The sequence below is a fragment of the Saccopteryx leptura genome, chromosome X, assembly GCF_036850995.1.
Source record: "Saccopteryx leptura isolate mSacLep1 chromosome X, mSacLep1_pri_phased_curated, whole genome shotgun sequence".
Lineage (NCBI taxonomy): Eukaryota > Metazoa > Chordata > Mammalia > Chiroptera > Emballonuridae > Saccopteryx > Saccopteryx leptura.
In genome coordinates this window covers 92,336,296-92,358,498 of record NC_089516.1, presented here as the reverse complement: position 1 = coordinate 92,358,498, position 22,203 = coordinate 92,336,296, and the positions used below count along the sequence as shown (strand labels likewise).

Sequence of the window (22,203 nt, the reverse complement as noted above, 5' to 3'; positions counted from 1 at the left end):
ACAGAAATTCCCTTCACTAACTTAAAAACACTAGGAGGCTGGACCAGCCTTGTGAAGTGATTTAGATTCCTGTGGGCTAGCATCTCCTTTCTCTTACCTGGAGATAGCAGGAAGGACAATTCTGAAAACAAATGGCTTAATGGAATGACTACAGCATGGAAATACGTTTAGCAATTGAGAGTCACTAGGTGCATCAGTAGCTTAAAGGAAGTGTATTAAATATAAATTCCTGAGACTAGAAGCTGCCCATACAAGTACTCTCCATCCCTGGGACCCAGTCTACCAGTCGGTGAGAAGTAACTGATAGCTCAGTCAAGAAAATCATCTCTACTGTAACTGTGCACCTGTCCAAAGCAGCACCGGAAATCACAAGAAACTGCAATGGTACTTAATAAACAAAGACCAAGAAAACGTTGAAAAGGCACTGATAGCTAAACTGTCATTGAAATTGCTATTAAAAAATGTAGTAGTGGCTAACCTTAAACAAGACGACTGCCAGCTAAAAAAGAATATTTAAATAGGATCCAGAGTTATCCCTTAACATAATATTAAAAATGTTTAAGATACAATTCTTTCATCACACCGGAACCATCAGGCCAGAAGAACTTGAATTAGAATCGAAAATAAACAGGAGATATGCAGGATAGATCAGATGTTAAAATTATTGGAAAGGATTTTAAATTAGCCATTCTAAAAGTGCATCAACCACATGCAAAAAAAAACATTGAAGAAAATAAAAAAAAAACTCTCACCAAAGATAGAGAAAATATTACAAAAATAGTATAAAAAATGATAAAAATGAAAAAATCTGTTAATTGACGTCTTAAAAAATGTTGGAGAGGCCCTGGCCGGTTGGCTCAGTGGTAGAGCGTTGGCCTGGTGTGCAGGAGTCCCGGGTTTGATTCCCAGTGAGGGCACACAGGAGAAGCGCCCATCTGCTTCTCCACCCCTCCCACTCTCCTTCCTCTAGGTCTCTCTCTTCCCCTCCCTCAGCCAAGGCTTCATTGGAGCAAAGATGGCCCGGGCACTGAGGATGGCTCTGTGGCCTCTGCCTCAGGCGCTAGAATGGCTCTGGTTGCAACAGAGCAACACCCCAGATGGGCAGAGCATTGCCCCCTGGTGGGCATGCCGGGTGGATCCGGTCGGGCACATGCGGGAGTCTGTCTGACTGCCTCCTCTTTCCAACTTCAGAAAAATACAAAAAAAATGATGGAGAAACTCAATAGTGGAATGGAGATGACAAAAGAAAAATGTGTGAAATCTAAAGAAGAATCTCAATAATAGACAGAAAACAAACAAACTAAAAAAATGAGAAAATCCTCAGGTATCTTTGGGGCAAAAACAAAAGATCTAATATACAATTTTGGCATCCCAGAAGGCAAGAAATGAGTTGGACTGAAAAAGCGTTTGATAAAATAGTGGTTGTAAATATACAAATGTAGTAAAAGAAAAAAAAACATATATTCAAAAACCCTACAAAATCCAAGACAGGATAAACACAAAGAAATCCAGGGCAAGGAACATCATGCTTAAACTCCTAAAAATTGAAGTAAAAGAAAATGTCTTAAAGGAAGTCAGAGAAACATGATGCATTACCTATGGAGAAAAAAAACATTTTAAATGACAATAGATTTTTCTTCTGAAAGTATGTAAGGAAGAAGGGAGTGACAACATGTTTTTAAATACTGAACAGAAACAGCTATGAACTCTGATTTCTGTACTGAGTGAAACTACCTTTCAGGGATAAAAGAGAAAGAAAGACATTATCAAATTAAAAAGAAATTGTGGTTTAACATATCTACTTTTTTATATAAATGAATTTGCATTAAAAGCATTAAAGCCTGACCAGGTGGTTGCTCAATGGTTAGAACGTTAGCCTGGGATGTTAAGGATCCAGGTTTGAAACCCCATGGGTACTGGCTTCAGTGTGGGCTCATCCAGCTTAAGTGTGGGCTCACCATCTTGAGTCTAAAGTTGCTGGCATGAGTCTGGGATTGTAGACATGACCCAATGGTTGTTGACTTGAAGTGCAAGGTCACTGGCTTGAACCCAAAGTTGTTGGCATGAACAAGGGATCAATAACTCAGCTGGAGCCTCCACCCTTGACAAGGCACATATGAGAAAGCAATCAATGAACAATTAAGATGCCGCAACTATGAGTTGATGCTTCTCATCTCTCTCCCTTCTTGTGTGTCTGTCCATGTCTCTCTTTCTCTTTCTCGCTAAAAACACACACACACACACACACACACACACACACACACGCACAAAGCACAAAACACAGGGAATGGGGCAGTAGAATCAGAGCAGGAGAAGGTAGAGTGTAACCAATGTATGCATCATTCAGCTCAGCCTAATTGCATGTTGAATGAACTCTAAATGCTCTATGTGTCCTTACTAGCAAGATGCATTAATTCTATTGTACACAAAACACACACTCAATTTGGTTAAGAAAGTATTTTATCACAGTCAGTCCCATCACCAAATACTGGTATCATCACAGACAGTTATAAAAATGCTGCTGTTCCTACTAAAGCTGGTTTGTAGAATTGTAGTATCACATTTTTGATGAGTCAAGGTTGTACATTTGGCTTTATGAGAATCTTCTACTTCTAAATTCCAAACATAAAGGTTGTCCACCTGACTGCCCAATACAAGTGTCTTTTGCTAGAAATCTATAGAAAATCTCATGCACCAAATGTCCCACTGGTTATAATCAAATTGCCCCAAGAATAGTCACATCAGACACCCTGGGCTTAATTTTATCTATAACGTCTTTCGTTTTGCCAGGTTTCCAGCTCACAATGACATTTTCACAAACTTGGAAAGTACCTCAATCACATGACCATTGCACACAATCGACATAACTTCTATGTATGTCTCAGGTAGAAAAGTCAGGAAAGTGAATTTCCTTAGAAATAAATGGCCTATTAGTTTTATTTGGGTTGTAATCATAAAATTCTTTGATTGTATTAATCCTACCCTTTGAATTAATACTCCTAAATTTAAGTGATTTATACCAAAGGACATTTTTTTTTACCTAAAAGATCATAATTAGTACTTAAAACTTCATCTCTGTGCCCTCTGACACCTCCAAATATTGCCACCAGGGTGTCTCTTTGGATATTCTATAACTGTAAAGCATGGTCTTTATTGTCTGATAGGGGAAGGAAGATCTGGATCTATCAGGTGGAATTTCAGGTCACTGATAACACTTCCATGGCCAACAGAGTGTTTATGCATCACATTGTTATAGGGTTAATTATCCTAATTATGCCTCTGGATCCAGCCACAGAGGATGGCTTGTACTGCTAGCATATGTCTAGTTATAAATATGTATTGTAATAACAAAACAAACCACACCACGAAGAAAACTGTACAAAATGAAATACTCAAAAGTGCTATAGATAAGTCAAGAGAGAATCATTTCAAAATGTTCATATAACCCATAGATAAAAAGAAAAAAACAAGACACAAAAGAAGCAGAGAAAGAGAAACAAACAGCAAACATAATAAAATATTAGATTTAAGATGTAACTTACTAATATTTACCATAAATGAAATGGTCTATATACAACAATTAAAATACAGATTGGAAAAGTGAATGAGTGCATGACCCATCTATCTGTTCTCTACAAAAATGTTACTTCAAATACCATATCATTAACCAGTTGAAAGTAAAAGGAGGTGAGGGGTAAGTTAGAAAAGAGTAAAATGTGTCAAATGTATGGTTACAGGAGACTTGAGTTTTGGTGCTGAACAAACAATGTAATATATAGAAGATTTATTATAGAATTGAATTAAAATTATATAATTATAATTGAAACTTATATAATTTTATTGTCCAGTTTCAGCCTAATAAATTTAACAATTTTTTTATAAAAAGAAAGTATAAAAAATAGAAAAATGTATATCATAGAAACATTTTTAAATGTTATATTAATATCAGATAAAGTAGACTTTAGAGCACACATTCCTAGAGACAGAGTGTCATTAAATAATAATAGAATCAGTACTTCAAGAACAAATAATAATCCTAAATGTGTATACATCAAAAAACAAAATCTCAAAAGGCATAAAATAAAAACTGTTAAAAACTTGAAGAAGTAAAAAATACAAGTGTAGTTGACCTCCAAAACGCAACACATTAAGTGACAGAGTTATTAGATAAAAGATTTAGTGAGGATATATAAGAACTAAAAAACACAAGTAAAGAACCAGATGTAAGTGACATATTTAAACACTCCACCCTACAACAGCAGAATAAATATTGTTTACAAGAGTCAAATGAACATTCTTCAAGATAGACTATTTATCATGTGTTATAAAACAAAGCTCAGGAAATGTAAAATCACTGAAATCATGCAGAATATATTCCCTGACTATAAAAATACCAAATAGAAAAATCAATAATAGAAAGACAGCAAGAAATCACAAACATTTGCAAAGTAAACAGGGTACTACTAATGAGTTTAAAAAAATCTTAAGAAAAATTAAAAAGTGTACAGCTAAATAAAAATAAAAATACAATATTAAAATTTAGAAATGCAACTAAAATGATTCGGAAAGAGAAATTTCTGGAACCAAATACTTACATTAGAAATAATGGGCCCTGGCCAGTAGGTTCCGTGGATAGGGTGTCAAACTGGTGTAAAGAGGTTCCCTATTCAGGGTACCCGTGAGAAGCAACCATCTTCTTTTCTTTCCCTCCCTCTTTCCCTTCTCTTACTCTTCCCATCCTGCATCCAGTGGCTCGATTGTTTGAGCATCGGCCACTGAGGTTAGCTTGATTGATACAAGCGTCAGCTACCTGTGCTGAGAATAGCTTGGGAGATTTGAGCATTGGCCCTAGACGGGAGTTGCCAGGTGGATCCCTGTCAGAGCATTTGCAGGAGACTGTCTCTCTATCTCTCTTCTTCTCACTTAAAAAAAAGGGGAATATTAAAGACTAATGTATAAATACAATACTTTGGCAAAATACTTGAATCCTTTGTTTACGTGTTTTCCAGATTTTTGTCTTTTGTTTCCAAAAGAACCCCTAATTTTCAGTTGACAAAAATGATCTCAATGCCAAACTGATTTTTACTTGCACAAGAATTAATATTTTCCTTTGGAAAAATAGATATGAAAAGGTTTTACTGTGCTGCTGAGATTTTGTATTGTGCTTAAACTCTGAAAATCTTAGGTGATAATATTTGATGATATTATTGGCATCAATCATTGACTTCTTTTTCTTCATATTGTGGCTCCAAAATGGTGTCGGTAGTGAGGTATATGCTTCTCTAGAGCAAAATGAGAAAAATAATACTGATGCTTAAAAGAGCATAAGCTCTTAAGTCAATGAACCTTAATTTGAACCTGTCTCTTTCTTATTCTAGCTATATAATACCTATCACCCAGTGCTAATACAATCAATGTTAATGATTATATTATCATCATTGTTATTTTTGTTGCTTGCTATTATGTTTGAAAAAATTTGAACACTATTAACGGTGCAGGCACCATAGTCTGTTTGTCTGGCTTTGAGTGCCTATTCTGCTACTTGTCAGCTCTGTGATCTTGAGGAAGATTCACTACCTCCCTGAGTTTCAGTTCTCTTTATCATTAATGGTGATGGTAATCATGCTTTATTTAATTTAATGAAATTTAAGTAAAATAATTACTATAGAGTGTTTATATTAGAGTCTAGCACATTATAAATGATCAGTATTAGCTAATATTTCTTATGGAAAACTACGTTTATTCTAGACTTAGGTACTTCCTTCTTTTAAAGGGGTAATGTGTGTGTGTGTGTGTGTATGTGTGTAATCATAGCAGTGCTATAGGGTAGAATTAAAAAAAGTTTTCCACACCTGTGAAAGGTACATATATTCCATCCCTTTGTTTTTAATCATAATATATCTATACAAAATTTGTTGTATAGTAAGGCCAGTGGTTTAGGAGGTGATTTTCACTGAAGAGATAGTTTATTATTTACACTTTCAAAAAGGTGAGCCCTCTCAATGAGGGGTTCCTCAGGGAGGCACAGATGAGTAAAGGAACAGAGAGAGAAGAATTAACTTTTGGAAAGAGTTTTCACTGTGGTTTCTACAAGAAAGGTTGGTTGACACAAGGTAAGCAGGTTTAGGACTGACTCTTGAATAATTTCAAAGTGCTTAGGGTATAAGGATTTTCCCAAGTTGTCTGGTACCTGGCCCTGGGTAAATCAGGGCACATAGATAGTGGGTCTGAGAGTCTAATAAAGAAGGTATTTGGGAGTGTGGACTCAATAATACTTAATTTGTACAGATATTTCTTGACGTAGGATAGGGTTACATCCTGATAAACCCATTGTAAATTGAAAATATCATAAGTCGAAAGTTCAATTAAAGCATATAACCTAAAGAACATCAACGTAGCCTACCTTATTTTAAATGTGCTCAGAACGATTACATTAGCCTATAGTTGAACAAACTCACTCAACACAAAGTCTATTTATTATGTATGTTTCTTCTACACCATGATAAGGCAAAAAATCAGAAGTTAAACTATTGTATGTCAAAAGCTGTCTGTATTTGCAAGGCATGCTCCTGGAAGAAAAATATTTTCTGAGGGTAAGAGATTGACCAAGGAGAAATGACGTCAAGACAAGGTGACTTAGGCTTGTTATGGGCTTGTTCAGAATATTGGTAAAGAAGATATCAAAGCATCAATCTTGCAGAAGCTAGAAACATGGTTAATACAATTCTCCAAACTCTAAATTTTCTTTCTTGTTTTTTATTGATCATTGAAACCCAAGTCTGGAATCCACAAGTGGCATCCTACCATGTACTGAGTTGTTCTTAAGTATGCATTCAATTATTATTTAACAAATGAGTGAATATATACTTTAAAATGTATGTGATTCTAATTTTGTTTATGTCCCTAATTCATTTTTCCTTAAATTTAAGCAAATTATAACAAATAATTCAATTCTGTGGAAATATTATTTTTTTTTCTTGTCTTTCTTGTTACCAAACACCTTTGAAGAGTTTAATAAAATAGAAAAGACCTGATGAAACATTGGTAATATAATATAACAAAGATAAATAATGCATATTTCTCTTATTGATATAAAGATCTAATACTTCATTAAAATTGTTAATTTGTCTTCAATCCAGACACTATTTTTTATATTTTATCACAAAGAGCAATAAACTCAGCTTTGCTTTATTAACAGCTTTAAAGGTGATGTTTTCAAGAAGCAAGCATTGGAAAATAGGAATATATATTGAAATAAATAGTATATATTTTATTGCAATGAGTTTTAAGTGTGTTTTTTATACCCCACCCTCTTTTTAAATTAAAATGAGAAATCTGCAAAGCCTGAAGAGAGTGTAAATAATCAAGATTCAAATTTAAAAACAGGTTGCTGTTGTTATTCTGCTGCCAAGAATTTTGCGAAGTTAATTCTTCCTTCTTAACATTTGTGGTTATGTGTGCACCATATGGTGAATCTCAATGCTTGATTTTTAGAAAATGCTTCTTATCCCATAGTTTATCATTTATATTGGATACACAAACATACATTCAGCCAGATACTTTTGGAAACATTTTTAATATACTTAAAAGTACATAAAACAAAATAATAACATTACACTCCTTGCAATAACATTTACCTATCACCGAGAGTTAACAAATGCTTCTACTGCCATATTTGCTTTAGATTAAACAAAATGTCAAATCATCTTGAAACATCTTTTGTTTTTATCCCCAATCCTGTTCTTCTCATTTCTTCTCAGGGAGCAACAAAGATTATAAAATTGGTGTGTATCCTTCTTTTCAATTGTTTTAAAATGTAGTTCTACTATATATAATAATATTCCCTAAATATAAATTTGTTCTATAACTTTAAATTTGCATCATAACATCAGCTGTCTCTTTTTGCACAAAAATTATAACAAATAGTGTTAACACTATTTGTTTTTGTATATGTGAAGCAAAATAGTAAGACACCAGGAAAATTCCTTGCCAAGTGGAATGGGGAAACTGAGACAGATAGCTGATTCAAATAGGCCTCTTCCAGCTGCTCTGATTCACCTGTGTTCTCTCTTGTACCTCCATTCCTTTAAGTCAGTGGTCCCCAACTCCTAGGCTGCGGACCGGTACCAGTCCATGGGCCATTTGGTACCGGTCCACAGAGAAAGAATAAATAACTTATTTCCGTTTTATTTATACAGTGTGTCCATAAAGTCATGGTGCACTTTTGACCAGTCACAGGAAAGCAACAAAAGACGATAGAAATGTGAAATCTGCACCAAATAAAAGGAAAACTCCCCCAGTTTCATACCTATTCAGTGCAGTTTGATGTGGGCTCACACACAGATTTTTAGGGCTCCTTAGGTAGCTATCTCATATAGCCTCTACAGACTTGGCACTGACTGATGGCCTTCCAGAACAGGGTTTCTCCACCAAACTGCTGGTCTCCTTCAACTGCTTATCCCACCAAGTAATGTTATTCCTATGTGGTGGTGCTTTGTTATAAATGTGCTGATATTCACGTTGCGCTTTGGTTACAGATTCGAATTTAGCGAGCCACAGAACACACTGAATTTTCCTCTGTACCACTCATATCTCGACTGGCATGGCCGTGGGCTGCTCCACTATATACACGGTGTTACGTCATCATCTGTGCATGTGCACATGCTGCCACATCATCCTACAGAAACTGGAAGTGTTTTCCTTTTATTTGGTGCAGACTTCACATTTCTATCATCTTTTGTTGTTTTCCTGTGACCAGTCAAAAGAGCACCATGACTTTACGGACAAACCGTATTTAAGTCTGAATGATGTTTTATTTTTAAAAAATGACCAGATTCTCTCTGTTACATCCGTCTAAGACTCATTCTTGACGCTTGTCTCAGTCAAGCGTCAAGTCATGTGATACATTTATCCATCCCACCCTAAAGGCCGGTCCGTGAAAATATTTTCTGACATTAAAGTGGTCCGTGGCCCAAAAAACGTTGGGGACCACTGCTTTAAGCATTAAGCCTTCAGGACAGTAAGATTCTCATCAACATCAGATAATCTTAAGAACAAAGCCTCCTGTCTGCTGACTATAGAGACAGAGATTTGGTCAAACTAGCGGTAACATCTAGGCCTCAGTTTTGTTTCAGCTTCAGATCAAGAGATATAGCAAAACCAGATGAAGCAATGCCACAGTTGCCTTGAGGCCCAGATGCGACTACCGATGGTCCCTACATCAGCACCAAATGATCAGTAGAAATCAAGACATTGACCTTAAATGCTCATTTTGATAAATCAGCATATTAAAGGACACACTTGAAAAGCTGATAGTCTATTCAGGTCCTCCCATGAGACCCTTCCCCCTCTGCTGTTAAATTCTGTCTTTAGAAAAGACATAAAAACCCTTAAGACAAAGGATACAGTGCACTCATTTATCTCTCTAGAGCACCCACAACTTCCCTCACTTTTTTCCTAAGGTGCATATTTTTACTTTCTTTCTTCAAGGGCCCTTCGTTTTATCTCAGTAACTTGTTTCCTGAGTCCACTCAGCCTGGGTGGTTCACTTCTGTCTCTGCGACTTTCCTTCTAAAAGGCCAATGCAGCTCTGCCAAGGCTCACTCCTGTTGCTATGATCTTGCCTCTTCTATCTTAAGCCCTTCCTTTGCTTCACTGTCCTCAGCTTTAATGAAAATACTCTCAAAATCACCTGGATTCATGTTGTGAGACCTTTCCTGCACAAAGTTAAAAATGCAAAGCCCACCTTTTGGCCAACATATGCACGTCTATCCCCAGCTGAACTTTGAGATGAGACCACAGCCTTGATTGCACTATTGTAAAGGACCTTAAAACAGAAGAGCAAGTTAAGCTTTGTCAGTGTTCTAACTCAGAGAAACTGTGAGATAATAAGAGTGTACTGCTTTGTAAAGTTCAATTTCTGATAATTTGTTATGTAACAATAGATTACTAATGACTAATATACCTATGAGCAATAAAATGTTTTTAAATATTAAAATAAATAGTTATTAAACATTTATAAACTAAAAGTAGGAATGGATTAAACACAAAAAGAACAACTCATAAAGTGCTGGTACATTCTGAATGGCAAAACATTCCATAAACAAATATGAAATGCAGGCCCTGGCCGGTTGGCTCAGCGGTAGAGCATCGGCCTGGCGTGCGGGGGACCTGGGTTCGATTCCCAGCCAGGGCATATAGGAGAAGCGCCCATTTGCTTCTCCACCCCCCCTCCTTCCTCTCTGTCTCTCTCTTCCCCTCCCGCAGCCAAGGCTCCATTGGAGCAAAGGTGGCCCAGGCGCTGGGGATGGCTCCTTGGCCTCTGCCCCAGGCTCTAGAGTGGCTCTGGTCACGGCAGAGCGACGCCACGGAGGGGCAGAGCATGGCCCCCTGGTGGGCAGAGCGTCGCCCCTGGTGGGCATGCCGGTGGATCCCGGTCGGGCGCATGCGGGAGTCTGTCTGACTGTCTCTCCCCATTTCCAGCTTCAGAAGAAAAAAAAAATTAAAAAAAAAAAACAAAAACAAATATGAAATGCATTCTGAGAGAATACATCTGAAACATATACGAGAACTCTAACATGCCAATAAAAAAATCCACGAACAGAAAATTGACCAAACACATGACCAAACAAGTCACAGAAGATATATTTAAAAATATACACTCAAAATCATTAATAATTAAGTAAATTCATATTTAAAAAAAAACAAAAACATAGGGCCCTGGCTGGTTGACTCAGTGGTAGAGCATTGGCCTGGCGTGCAGGAGTCTGGGTTTGATTCCAGGCCAGGGCACACAGGAGAAGCACACATCTGCTTCTCCACCCCTCCCCCTCTCCTTCCTCTCTGTCTCTCTCTTCCCCTCCTGCAACAGAGGCTCCATTGGAGCAAAGATGGCCCGGGCACTGAGGATGGCTCTGTGGCCTCTGCCTCAGGCTCTAGAATGGCTCTGGATGCAACAGAGCGATGCCCCAGAAGGGCAGAGCATCACCCCCTGGTGGGCTTGCCGGGTGGATCCCGGTCGGGCGCATATAGGAGTCTGTCTGACTGCCTCCCCTTTTCTAGCTTCGGAAAAATGCAAAAGAAACCACAAAAAAAAAACACACAAAAAAACCCCCATAGAATTTTACAATCATCAGTCCAAAAGAAATATTTAAAAATTAGATACTACTTAGTACCAAAGACAATAAAGATACTTGGGAAATTTCACTCACTGTTGATGAGAGTGTAATTGACACAGTCCTTTTTATATGATTTAGGAAATATCTGGAAAACTAAAATTGCATATAATTTGCAAGTAAATATTTGTTTCTAGTCATATACAGTGGAGAACCTCACACATGCCTAAAAGGAGATATATATAATATATATATTATATATATATAATTTTTATTATTTTTTTCAAAGAATGAAAAATAATAAAAATTAAGACTGTCAGAATCTCAGCTGAGCCAGAAGAGAAAGTATAGCTTTCAGATGTCCAGAATAGCCAATTAAAGCAACAAGCTGGTCCTCGCCAGCCTGTTCAGTGGGTAGCATATTGGTTCTGAGTATGGATATCTTGAGTTAGATTCCCAGTCAGGGCACACAGGAGAAGCAACCATCTGCCTCTCCTCCTTCCTCTCCCCTTTCTCTCTCTTTTCCTCTCCCACAGCCCATGGCTCTTTTGGTTTGAGTGTTAACCCTGGGCCCTGAGGATAGCTCAGTAGGTCTGAGTATTGGGCTCAGATGCTAAAAATAGCACAATAAATTTGAACATTGGCCACAAAGAGGGGTTTTCAGGTGGATCCCGGTCAGGGCACATGTGAGAATCTGTCTCACTTTCTTCCCTCTTCTCACTTAAAATTTTTTTTAAAAAAAGATTAAAAAATTAATAAGCCAGAATGAATCTTTGTTTACTTACTGCAATGATAATCAATTGAGGTCCTCAGTCCAACCAAATCTCAAGAATATGAATCCTGCCAACAATCATAACTTTTAAGAAATTGAAACCTAGAAAAGTTTGTGTTTCTTTGTGTACCACAGTATAATGTGTACTTTGAAACATAGATATATTTAAAAGAGAAATACTCTTCTAGCCATGACATTGTCTAATTCTAGTTAATACGTATTTAATAATTTATAATGAATGAAAATATATACCCTCTGTCTACAATATACTATTTTTAAGACTATCATCCAATCTAACTTGATATTACAGTATTTCAAAAGTGAACATACAAGGTTAAATTAGATCAGATATTTCCATGGGAGCATGAAGCAGCTTGAGAAAGAACTTGTATTTCTCTTTATTCAGCATCTCTGCCTATTTACTAACAACAATGAATTTAAGCAGCTACAAGATCAAGGAAAGACATTTATTTGAATAGAAATATATTAATTAAATTTTTAAGATTTTTAAATCAATGAACTTTTCTTCTCTGTTTGCTCCCTGACCTTAAAAGTAGCTCCATTAAGTTTGTTATAATGAATTCATAATTTATATTTTGTTTTAATCAATGTTTAGAAGAGTTTTTAATAAGAGTAATATTTTGTTCAAAAACAGATTTTCTAGTGAATTTACACAAGTTTGAAAAGAAATACGCAAATTCTGTGGGAGCAGATATAGCACAACAGTCCAAAACACTGCAAAGGGACACCCATGTCTTATACGGGGGTCACTTCATAGCATAAGTGCATAATTAGGTGAATCATGGAGGTTTAACCAACAATTTAATTTTTATTATTTATGGAAAGAACTTTCTAGATGATCATTACCGACACAGGGACTATAGAGCCTGTGGACAGTGCCTGCTGTTCTGAATTGCAGTAATGATTCCCTGAACTCATCTAACCTTCTTTGTTATAAGTTAAATATGTAAGGGGTAATAGAAAAGGATACTATACATAGCCTAATGTCCTGGCAGTGTGTATCCCTGAAGCACCTTCTCTTATTCAGGAAACACTCCGGGAATTAGTGGAAGGTGAATAAATGAGGACACTAAGAAACAGAGCAAAGGTGAAAACAGAATAAAAATTGCTACAGGCTTTAACCTTAAAGTATTGAAGAAAAAAATTCTGCAGAGCTTTATGGTGATATATGTGACAGAAGCCTGAAGTAAAAAAAAAAAAAATTTCCTAAGGTATCCGAAATATCGAAAGGCCAGATTAGAGGCTCCATCTTTTCTTTCTTTCAGAGTAAAGAACAGGTGCAATTCTTTAAACTCAACGGTGTGTCTAGTACTCGCGTTTGCGATAAAGCCCTTGACTGAAAATTGAAACATGCTTCAGGAGGACGCAAGGAAGCACATGAGTAAATGCACGTTCTCCTGGCCAAGGAGTTATTCTTAAAAGCTAATTTCGTCTCTAGTCTGGAATGTTCAATTGCCCATTCTGGATTTTCATCTCTGGATTTGACTAAGGGTTGTTAGACTCAGCCTCATCTGAAGCTGTGCCTTTAGAAAAATTCATAGATTTTGTAGAACAAAGAGGAAACTTAACAGAGATAACTGATTGACAATGAAAAGTACACAGTGAAATTTGTGTTTGGTTTCTGTCTTTTGTTTTTCTTTGTTTCTCTGTCTATTTCTCGCTGTCAGCACTTTTCCTAAACATCTACCACACAGGCACCCAATATCCTCATGCTGATACTAACTGCATTTGCAAATGTCACTTTTCACTCTTCTCAGACCTACCATGGTACTATTCCTTGTGTAATAGACAAGTCCTACTTGCTTTCTTCTTCCACTAGCCATATTTACCTTTGTGAAATATGATGCAAAACTAAACATTTTTTACCTTAGCTCTAACTATTTCTTCCCACCTCTGTTATTAAACCAAATTGACCAACTAGCATTTGCTAAACTAAAATCCCAAGCTTACGGTACCTATATCTTATCCTATGATTACCACAGCCTCAGTTCCCCCATACCTTCTGTGAATTTGATCAGAAAAGGAGTGTCAGAAAAAATTAAATTATGATTTCCCTGAAATCTACTCTGTGGAATTTCTAACATTTTTACTCCTCCTAGAGCAGTCATAGTTAGCTGCTCTCAATTCAACTTTTCAATGAGAACTTGAGCCAATGACTTTTAGGATTTTTTCCCCTCCTTTCCCACCTGTCTTGATCCTCCTTACCTCTAGATATAGTTCTTTACTAAACATTATAATTTGCTGAATCGATATAGATTATAACTCAATGATAACCAATGGATAAATGTGCTTTCCCACCAAAGTAAAACAAATATACTTCATTAGGTGCCAGCTAGAACCACAGAACTTGAAATTAAAATAGAATATAGAAATCTGAAATAATTTAGCAGACTCAAGAGGGGATATAATTGAAAGCAAGGAACAGTCCATATTCAGTAATCAATTATGCCACTAATGTACTACATTTCTGGGCACCTGTGCACTTATTCTAAGAATCTGTCATTTATTTCAATCTGCAACGGCAGATTCTCTCTAAAGAATTGAAGCATTTAAAAAACTAGGGCAGAGACAAGAAAGCCATCTCTTTACTTGAGCACCTTAGCTTCTCATTCCCAACTCTGTAACCTTTGAGTTATCTGTAACCTTTCCTTTTCCTCGGGGGATTATCATCACATATGTAAGATTTAAAATGTGTCACTGTAGATTTCTAATTGGATTTAAGACAAACATGGCTTCAAGACTTATAATCAAGTATATTTTGGGAACTTGTGCATTTAGTGTTCATTTTATCATATATTAAAATAGGCTCCTATAAAATATACTGCATATTAGGGTATATTTTAAAACAATTGACTCATTAAGTATAGAAAATTTGTCTTTGTGCAATTTTATTGCCTACTTCATTGTTTCCATGCCTTTTTATTTCAGCTATTAAGATTACCTTTAATCTAACTACAGAGGAATTTCAAGTTTTTATTACATGTGAAATTCTTGCCCTAACTAGTATTTAATAATACGTTCTATTAAGTTGCTTTATGGTACATGATGCAGTCTTAAAAATCTAAAAGGATATCGTTAAATTAAAGTTAAAAAGCAAATAGTTTGCAAACAATTATAAGGGAATTTCATGAAAAATCCCCTGAGCTGGAAAGCAGCTTCACAAAAGTAAAATGTTAAGTTAATATTTTAACAGGATATATTCTACTTCCACCGATCGTTTCTACAGACACACAGCAACATGAGTTCATTATTTGATCAGTTCAGAGAGGAAGCCAGTTTCTTGACAGCCACCAAATTCTCAATTAGAAATGCAAATAGCTATCATTGCTATTGCCAATGGGATGTGTAAATGTCTATATTTACTACATTAAGTGGTTTGAAAACATTGCTTGATGTTTTGTTTGAAAACATCTTTAGTAACTAGTTCTTTGATTGAATTAGCGTGCTTCTTATCAAAGTAATTGTTTTTTGATTGAATTACACTTTTTCTCTCTAAACAAATTTAGGTCTGTGATGAGCTGTTAATGGCCAGAACATATTCACTGTTTACTTTTAGCCTGTGATCAAATTTATGCCAGTGATGAAATACTAATTTATAATTTAAGTCTCTCTTTAGAGAGACAAATGTCACTTCCTACCTGTGCTTATTTTAATACCCCGGTGGAAAACCTGATGACATTGTTCATCAAATTATCTACCAGATAAATGATGAAATTAATAATTTTAATAATGATTTATTGTAAGAAATCTTTTTCATGCTGCCATCTTCCAAAATCACTCTAGAATAGTAAGTTTAACTAGACCCATGTGAAAATGAAACCACTATATAAATATAACATTAGGAGAGAACTCCAATAATTTTAACTTCTTGAGCATATTTGTTTTTCACGTTTATTGAAAAAGTTTAAAAATTCAGTGATCTTTTTTGTAGCAGGTGTTTTATTCAAAAGACTTTATAAGGCATAAAGAACACTTTTTTCAATTATTCCTGTTATAATTATATGGTATTTTAAAAAAACTCATATGAATATTAGGAAGAAACTGACATTCAGTGACACCTTTTTTTCTGAAAAATAATGATTCATTGTTCATTTCTAAGAAAAGCAATAAAGAGAAAAGGAAAACTTTATCTCAAAAATAACTTCACTGACTATAGCATGTTTTTGAAATGTTTCAACAGTAAGAAAGCATTGTGACCTGAAGAAAAATATTACAAAATATGCTTGTTAATTATTAATTGTGATTCTTAAACTCCAATTTTCCAAATTGATGACTATTTTTATTTTATTTTTTTGCATTTTTCTGAATTTAGAAGAGGGGAGGCAGTCAGACAGACTCCTACCTGCGCCCTACCGGGATCCACCCGGCATGCATCTGAGGTGTTGCTACGTTGCAGCCGGAGCCATTCTAGCACCTGAGGAGGAGGCCATGGAGCCATCCTCAGTGCCAGGGCCAACTTTGCTTCAATGGAGCCCTGGCTGCGGGAGAAGAAGGGAGAGAAATAGAGAGGAAGGAGAGGGAGAAGGGTGGAGAAGCTGATGGGCATTTCTTCTGTGTGCCCTGACCGGGAATCAAACCCAGGACCCCTACACACCGGGCCGACACTCTACCATTGAGCCAACTGACCAGGGCCGATAACTCATTTTTTAATCAGGCACACCACAACCTATAGGAAGGGTAGGGTTAACTTTATGGAACAAATTCCAAATTAATGAGAATTTTAAAGTTAGGTTATTTCTTTCTCTTGTAAATCCAGAAGGATTTATTAGTTTTTCACACTAAATATATTTGGAAAGTCCTTTATTACTTTAACGCTGGCTACACCAGTGTAATTGCACAAAACTCCACAGGGATGGTAAAAAATGTGCAAATGTTAAACCATTATGTAATATGTGCACGATAAAATACAGTGTGTCCGTAAAGTCATGGTGCACTTTTGACCTGTCACAGGAAAGCAACAAAAGACAAAAGAAATGTGAAATATGCACCAAATAAAAGGAAAACTCTCCCAGTTTCATACCTATTCAGTGCAGTTCGATGTGGGCTCACGCACAGATTTTTTTAGGGCTCCTTAGGTAGCTATCCCGTATAGCCTCTACAAACTCCTCACTGACTGATGACCTACCAGAACGGGGTTTCTCCACCAAACTGCCAGTCTCCCACTGAGTAATGTTATTCCTATGTGGTGGCACTTCATTATAAATGCCCATATTCACATTGCACTTTGGTCATGGATTCGAATTTAGGGAGCCACAGAACACATTGAACTTTCCTCTGTACCGTCCACATCTCAACTGGCATGGCTGTGGGTTGCTCCGCTATATACACGGTGTTACGTCATCACCTGTGCATGCGCACATGCTGCCACATCATCCTACAGAAACTGGGAGGGTTTTCCTTTTATTTGGTGCAGATTTTACATTTCTATTGCCTTTTGTTGCCTTCCTGTGACCGGTCAAAAGTGCACCATGACTTTACGGACACAATGTATAATCCATAGTTTTGGCATTTGAGGACACTGTAAGCATTTTGGCCTTTTTGTTTTTTGTTTTATTTTATGTACATATATATGTACATATTTATGTTATAATCATCTCTATGTGCACACTATTTTATTTTTTTTCTTTCCGTTTCTTTCATATCATTTTTATTTAAACATTAAAATACATTTAAGAGAAAAGGAAGATCCAAGTTTTTAAGATACTTCATGGAGTATGTATATAAAAATTACAGACCACAATGCTCACACATTTTTATCTTGTTTCCAATTAAAGTTTTTTGGTTTTCAGGATGATGTCTTGATGTTTTACTTCAGTGTGCTTTTCTGAATGTTTAAAATCTTAATAGTGATACTCTATTAGTTTTAAAAATCAGTAAAAATTAAAGTTTTATTATATATTTTTCTGTATTAATTTATTATGAAGCTATTGCTTATGAATATATATACCTTGTTGGTATCCATTGGTAATTTACTTCATCCTGTATTATTCCTTGAAGAAAAGAAACTAGTATGTTTATGTTAAAGTATTGTCAGCAGTTTCATTTCTTTCATTTGTCTTAAAATTAACTACTTTCATTTTATGAAGAAAACCCCCTAATTCTGGCTTTAATAATTTACCTTTTTGATTGCTTTTCTGAAAGCTTTTGCAGTTCTAATAGGATTACAATATTGACAAGAAAAGTAAAAAATAAAATAAAAGTAATTATAAACTAAAATTTAGAAATGGAGACACTATGGTTTTTCATGAACAAAGTTTAGTTCTGTTTGCTTTATGGTTGACAATATTCCTTCTTTTGGAGGAAGTTAGAATCAGCCAAAAGTTAATGTCATTACAAAATAGTCTAGGTAAACTTTAGAGTCCTGGGATTGATACAAATTAATAACTCAAAATCATTCATTTTAGAAATAATTATAGCTAAGGTTATTTTTTTCCTCAACTGCCTTTCCCTTATTGTCAAAATCAAATCATACACCTTAATATGATTATCTGTTTGACTGTGTATATATAGTTCCCCATTTAATGATCTGACTTCAAAATAATTAGTTGTCAGCTTTTCAAAATATCTCAAATCATGTTTTCTTCTTTATGTACTTCCTTTTTAGACTGAACTGAAAAATGTGCTACATTAAACATGACAGCAGCCTTAATGTCAACGAAATGGTAATGAATGTTTTGCCACAAATCTATACATAATTGTGAATGTAGAAAAGTTAGAGTACTGAGACTACTACTCACATACCCATCCTGGTTTATTATATGAAACTAAATTAAATCGCTTCAAACTTTTGCTGATGATACAATGAAGTGTTTCTCTTAAGATTGCAAAAATTTTGCTTTTTTGACTGGTTAATCAGTTTTGTGACACAGTTTGAATCCCAGCCTCTTGACAGAGGAATTACTTTCCTTTTCACTCTCCGAAGTGTTACAAAATGTCTTGCATTTTAATTTTAATGAGAAAGAAAGTTACAGTTTTTTTTTGTTTGTTTGGGGTTTTTTTTTGTATTTTTATGAAGTTGGAAATGCCGAGGCAGTCAGACAGACTCCCGCATGCGCTCTACCGGCATCCACCTGGCATGCCCACCAGGGGGCGATGCTCTGCCCATCTGGGGCGTTGCTCTGTTGCTACCAGAGCCATTCCAGCGCCTGAGGCAGAGGCCATGGAGCCATCCTTAGTGCCTGGGCCAACTTTGCTCCAGTGGAGCCTCGGCTGTGGGAGGGGAAGAGAGAGACAGAGAGGAAGGAGAGGGGGAGGGGTGGAAAAGCAGATGGGCGCTTCTCCTCTGTGCCCTGGCCAGGAATCGAACCTGGGACTCCCACACTCCAGGCCAACACTCTACCACTGAGCCAACCGGTCAGGGCCTACAGCTTTTTGTTGTTGTTTTTTTTTAATAACTATGCAAGTGTTGAAAAGAGAAAGAAACTATCACTGGTAGAATACCCTTAACACATATTCATAATTAAAACAAAGTGATTTTCTATGACACATTATACTGTAACATTAAGATTCATAATACTCTGCCGGAATATATTATTAAAAGAGAGTATAAAAAAGAATGACTCTTTTTTCATTATATATGTAGAATTTTTACATCATCATAATTTCCAAGGCAGTTAGTCCATGTCTTCATTACAAAAACTCTCTGCAGGAATTTAACTTTAGCTGTATTCTAAATAGCTAACTGAGAATTTACTTGTCTCTAGAGAATAAAGCCAATAAAACTATCCAAGATTATCAGCAAGGACAGTTTCCAGATGGAAATTCCATCTGCAACAAAATCCTCCTGAGCACAATATCAACGGCAGTAACAAAGCACGTTTTACTCTAGAGAATTTTATCCTCATTGCACTTGAAAATTTAGAGTGTCTTTTTCATGTTTGTTTTTCATTTGTTTCTTTGTTTTAATGAGAAGAATTGTTCAACTTTGTACTTGTTTGTTGTTATAAAATACACAGAAATTCAATTTTCAGAGAAAAATTTGCTTGCCTAAATAATTTTTACAAATCTAAATTCTTATTATATATATATGTAGATTTATAATTTGCCTTGAAAATTTTTTGTCACGTTTTAGGAAATTTTAACATCATTTTTCTGAGATATTGGTTCTTAAGGAAGTTGGTGAAACTATTGGATTATAATAAAAATGATGAAATCTCCCTTTACTCACTGATACATACATATAGGAAATCTAAATCACTATTAAGCTTTGATATCATTATCTAAAATTTCTTTACCTATATCTTTAATCTCTAAATGTAATCATTGCATATTTACAATACAGAAAAAATTGTAAAGGATATAAATTATTATAAAAGTTGTTATTCTCACAAACTGCAAAGCAAATTCATATAATAGTTTTATATATAATAAAAGTCTTTTACAGTTTTCTAAGTAAGTTGATCTTTCTAATGAGAAAGCAGGGTTACATTTTAAATAGTATATTAAATTGGAGGAAGAAGAACCTGGGTGAAAGATATAGGTGAGGAAAGCAAAATTTCAAACATCATAAAAGTATAGCTCTGATGATTTTCCCCCATGAGAAATCAGTGTTTATTAGAGGTTGGGGAACAAACATTTTTTTGAAAGGAATCTGAGGACTGCACCCGGATGCTCAGGAAGGAGCCCAGAACGCATCTCTCGAGCACCAAGCTGGGGCATACATCCGCTGTTCAGATTTGGTCTCAGGCCACTCCCGTAGGTGGCTATGTTTGGGCCTCCAGCTTGGCTTGGGCCCCCAGTGCCATTCCTTGACCTTTGGATGCCTCTCGTCACTGCCCAGATCGGGCCTTCACTGCTCTCACTGTTTCTTGCTTGGAGGCCTGTGGGTCGTCTCCGCTTGCCTTTGAACACAGGTCTTGTCAGGCTCCTCCCCCAAGAACTGGCAGAAATACTCAAGAGTCATCCTCCACCCCTTCTGTCTGGCCCTCTACACCTCTAGATGTGTTCCAAGGTCTTCGTATCAATATTTCCACTGGCCTCTGCCCATGGCCCTTTCATGCCTGCCAGGCTCTCCTTTCCTGGACATTCGGGGCCTGTGGGGCCTGCCTCTGGGCCTTGAGCTACAGCTTCTCCTCCTTTGCTGCCAGCATGGCCTGCTGCTCCTCCTCTGTCTTGTGCAAGAAACTGGCGAAGAGCACATTCCCCTCCCCAGCGCCCTCCTGGGTCTTGATGAGCTGCCACGACAGGCCTCCATGCTGATCTCATCTCTGTGAGCCCCGCAGGGCTCCGCTGGGTCTGCACGCTGCCACCCTTGCTGCTGCTATAGGGCTCTGCCTCGTCCTCTGACAGCTCGGCACCCATGGTCACCAGCTAGCTGTCATTCAGGAGGCCCATGTTGGGGAACGTCTCTTGGAGAAACTTCTTCATCCCACGACATGTGCCCACGGATGACTTTGATGCCCTAGTGACGGAAACCCAGATCATGGGAGTCAGGGTTGTAGTTGATGAGGAGGCAGCACTTGATGGTGTTCAGGTACTGTGCACGTTGATGGAGGGGACCAGGCCCAGGAACATAGCGGCCATGAACTTCACGTGCATGCCACAGGGGCCGAAGCTGATGAGCACGGGGGAGGGGGGCCTGGGGTGAACACTGCTTGTGCAGGCGGTGGCTGCATGGTGAGGAGACCACGTCACGCATGGATGTGTAGTTGCTGATCTCGAAGTTTAAGGTGGGGCATCCTGGGAGGTGCATCGGCTTAAAGTTGATGTTGGTCTCAGTTTTGCTCAGTATCAGGATATGTGTGAATGCAAGGGGTCTGGCCACTGCCACACAATCCTGCAGAGAATTTTTATTTCGTATCTGCAGGTGGGTGGCGGTGAACAGCTTCATGACCCGCCACAGGTCCAGGCTAAGCTGCTGGACTCAGCGACGCGTGGGGACCCTGAGCGAACACAAACCAGTGCAGCTGCAAGGCATAGGCCTGGAAGCTGCATTGTTGAGCCCAGGTATGCATACTTGTCTGGAGCCGCCGCCCCTCCCCACCACCATAATGAAGTGCTTCTACTGTCTGCTTCCAGCTCTGTGCTGCTCATTCCCCAGCTCTGCTGATCTTAATATTGAGGTCGATTCTGCTGCTGCTGATGAACTTGAATGACACTCCTATTCTTAACACACATAGCCATAATCTGCCCCTCATAGCAGGGGAGGAGGTAGAAGATAAGAAAAAAAGAAAACAGAGAAAAGGTAATAAAAGGAGGCAGTGATTTATACATGCTTAATTTGGAGCAAGAAGTGAGTCAGCAAAATAAGATTTAAGGCTTTTCTCATCATTAACCCTCATTCTTATCCTTATCTCT

At 37.1% G+C, this 22,203-nt stretch overlaps 2 pseudogenes; both read right to left on the bottom strand.

Annotated features, from left to right (window-relative positions):
* Positions 1 to 2,469: 2,469 nt before the first annotated feature.
* LOC136386416 (polycomb protein EED-like) lies at positions 2,470 to 12,825 on the bottom strand (annotated as a pseudogene).
* Positions 12,826 to 20,900: 8,075 nt separating this feature from the next.
* On the bottom strand, positions 20,901 to 21,824 carry LOC136386415 (suppressor of SWI4 1 homolog pseudogene; annotated as a pseudogene).
* Positions 21,825 to 22,203: the final 379 nt, after the last annotated feature.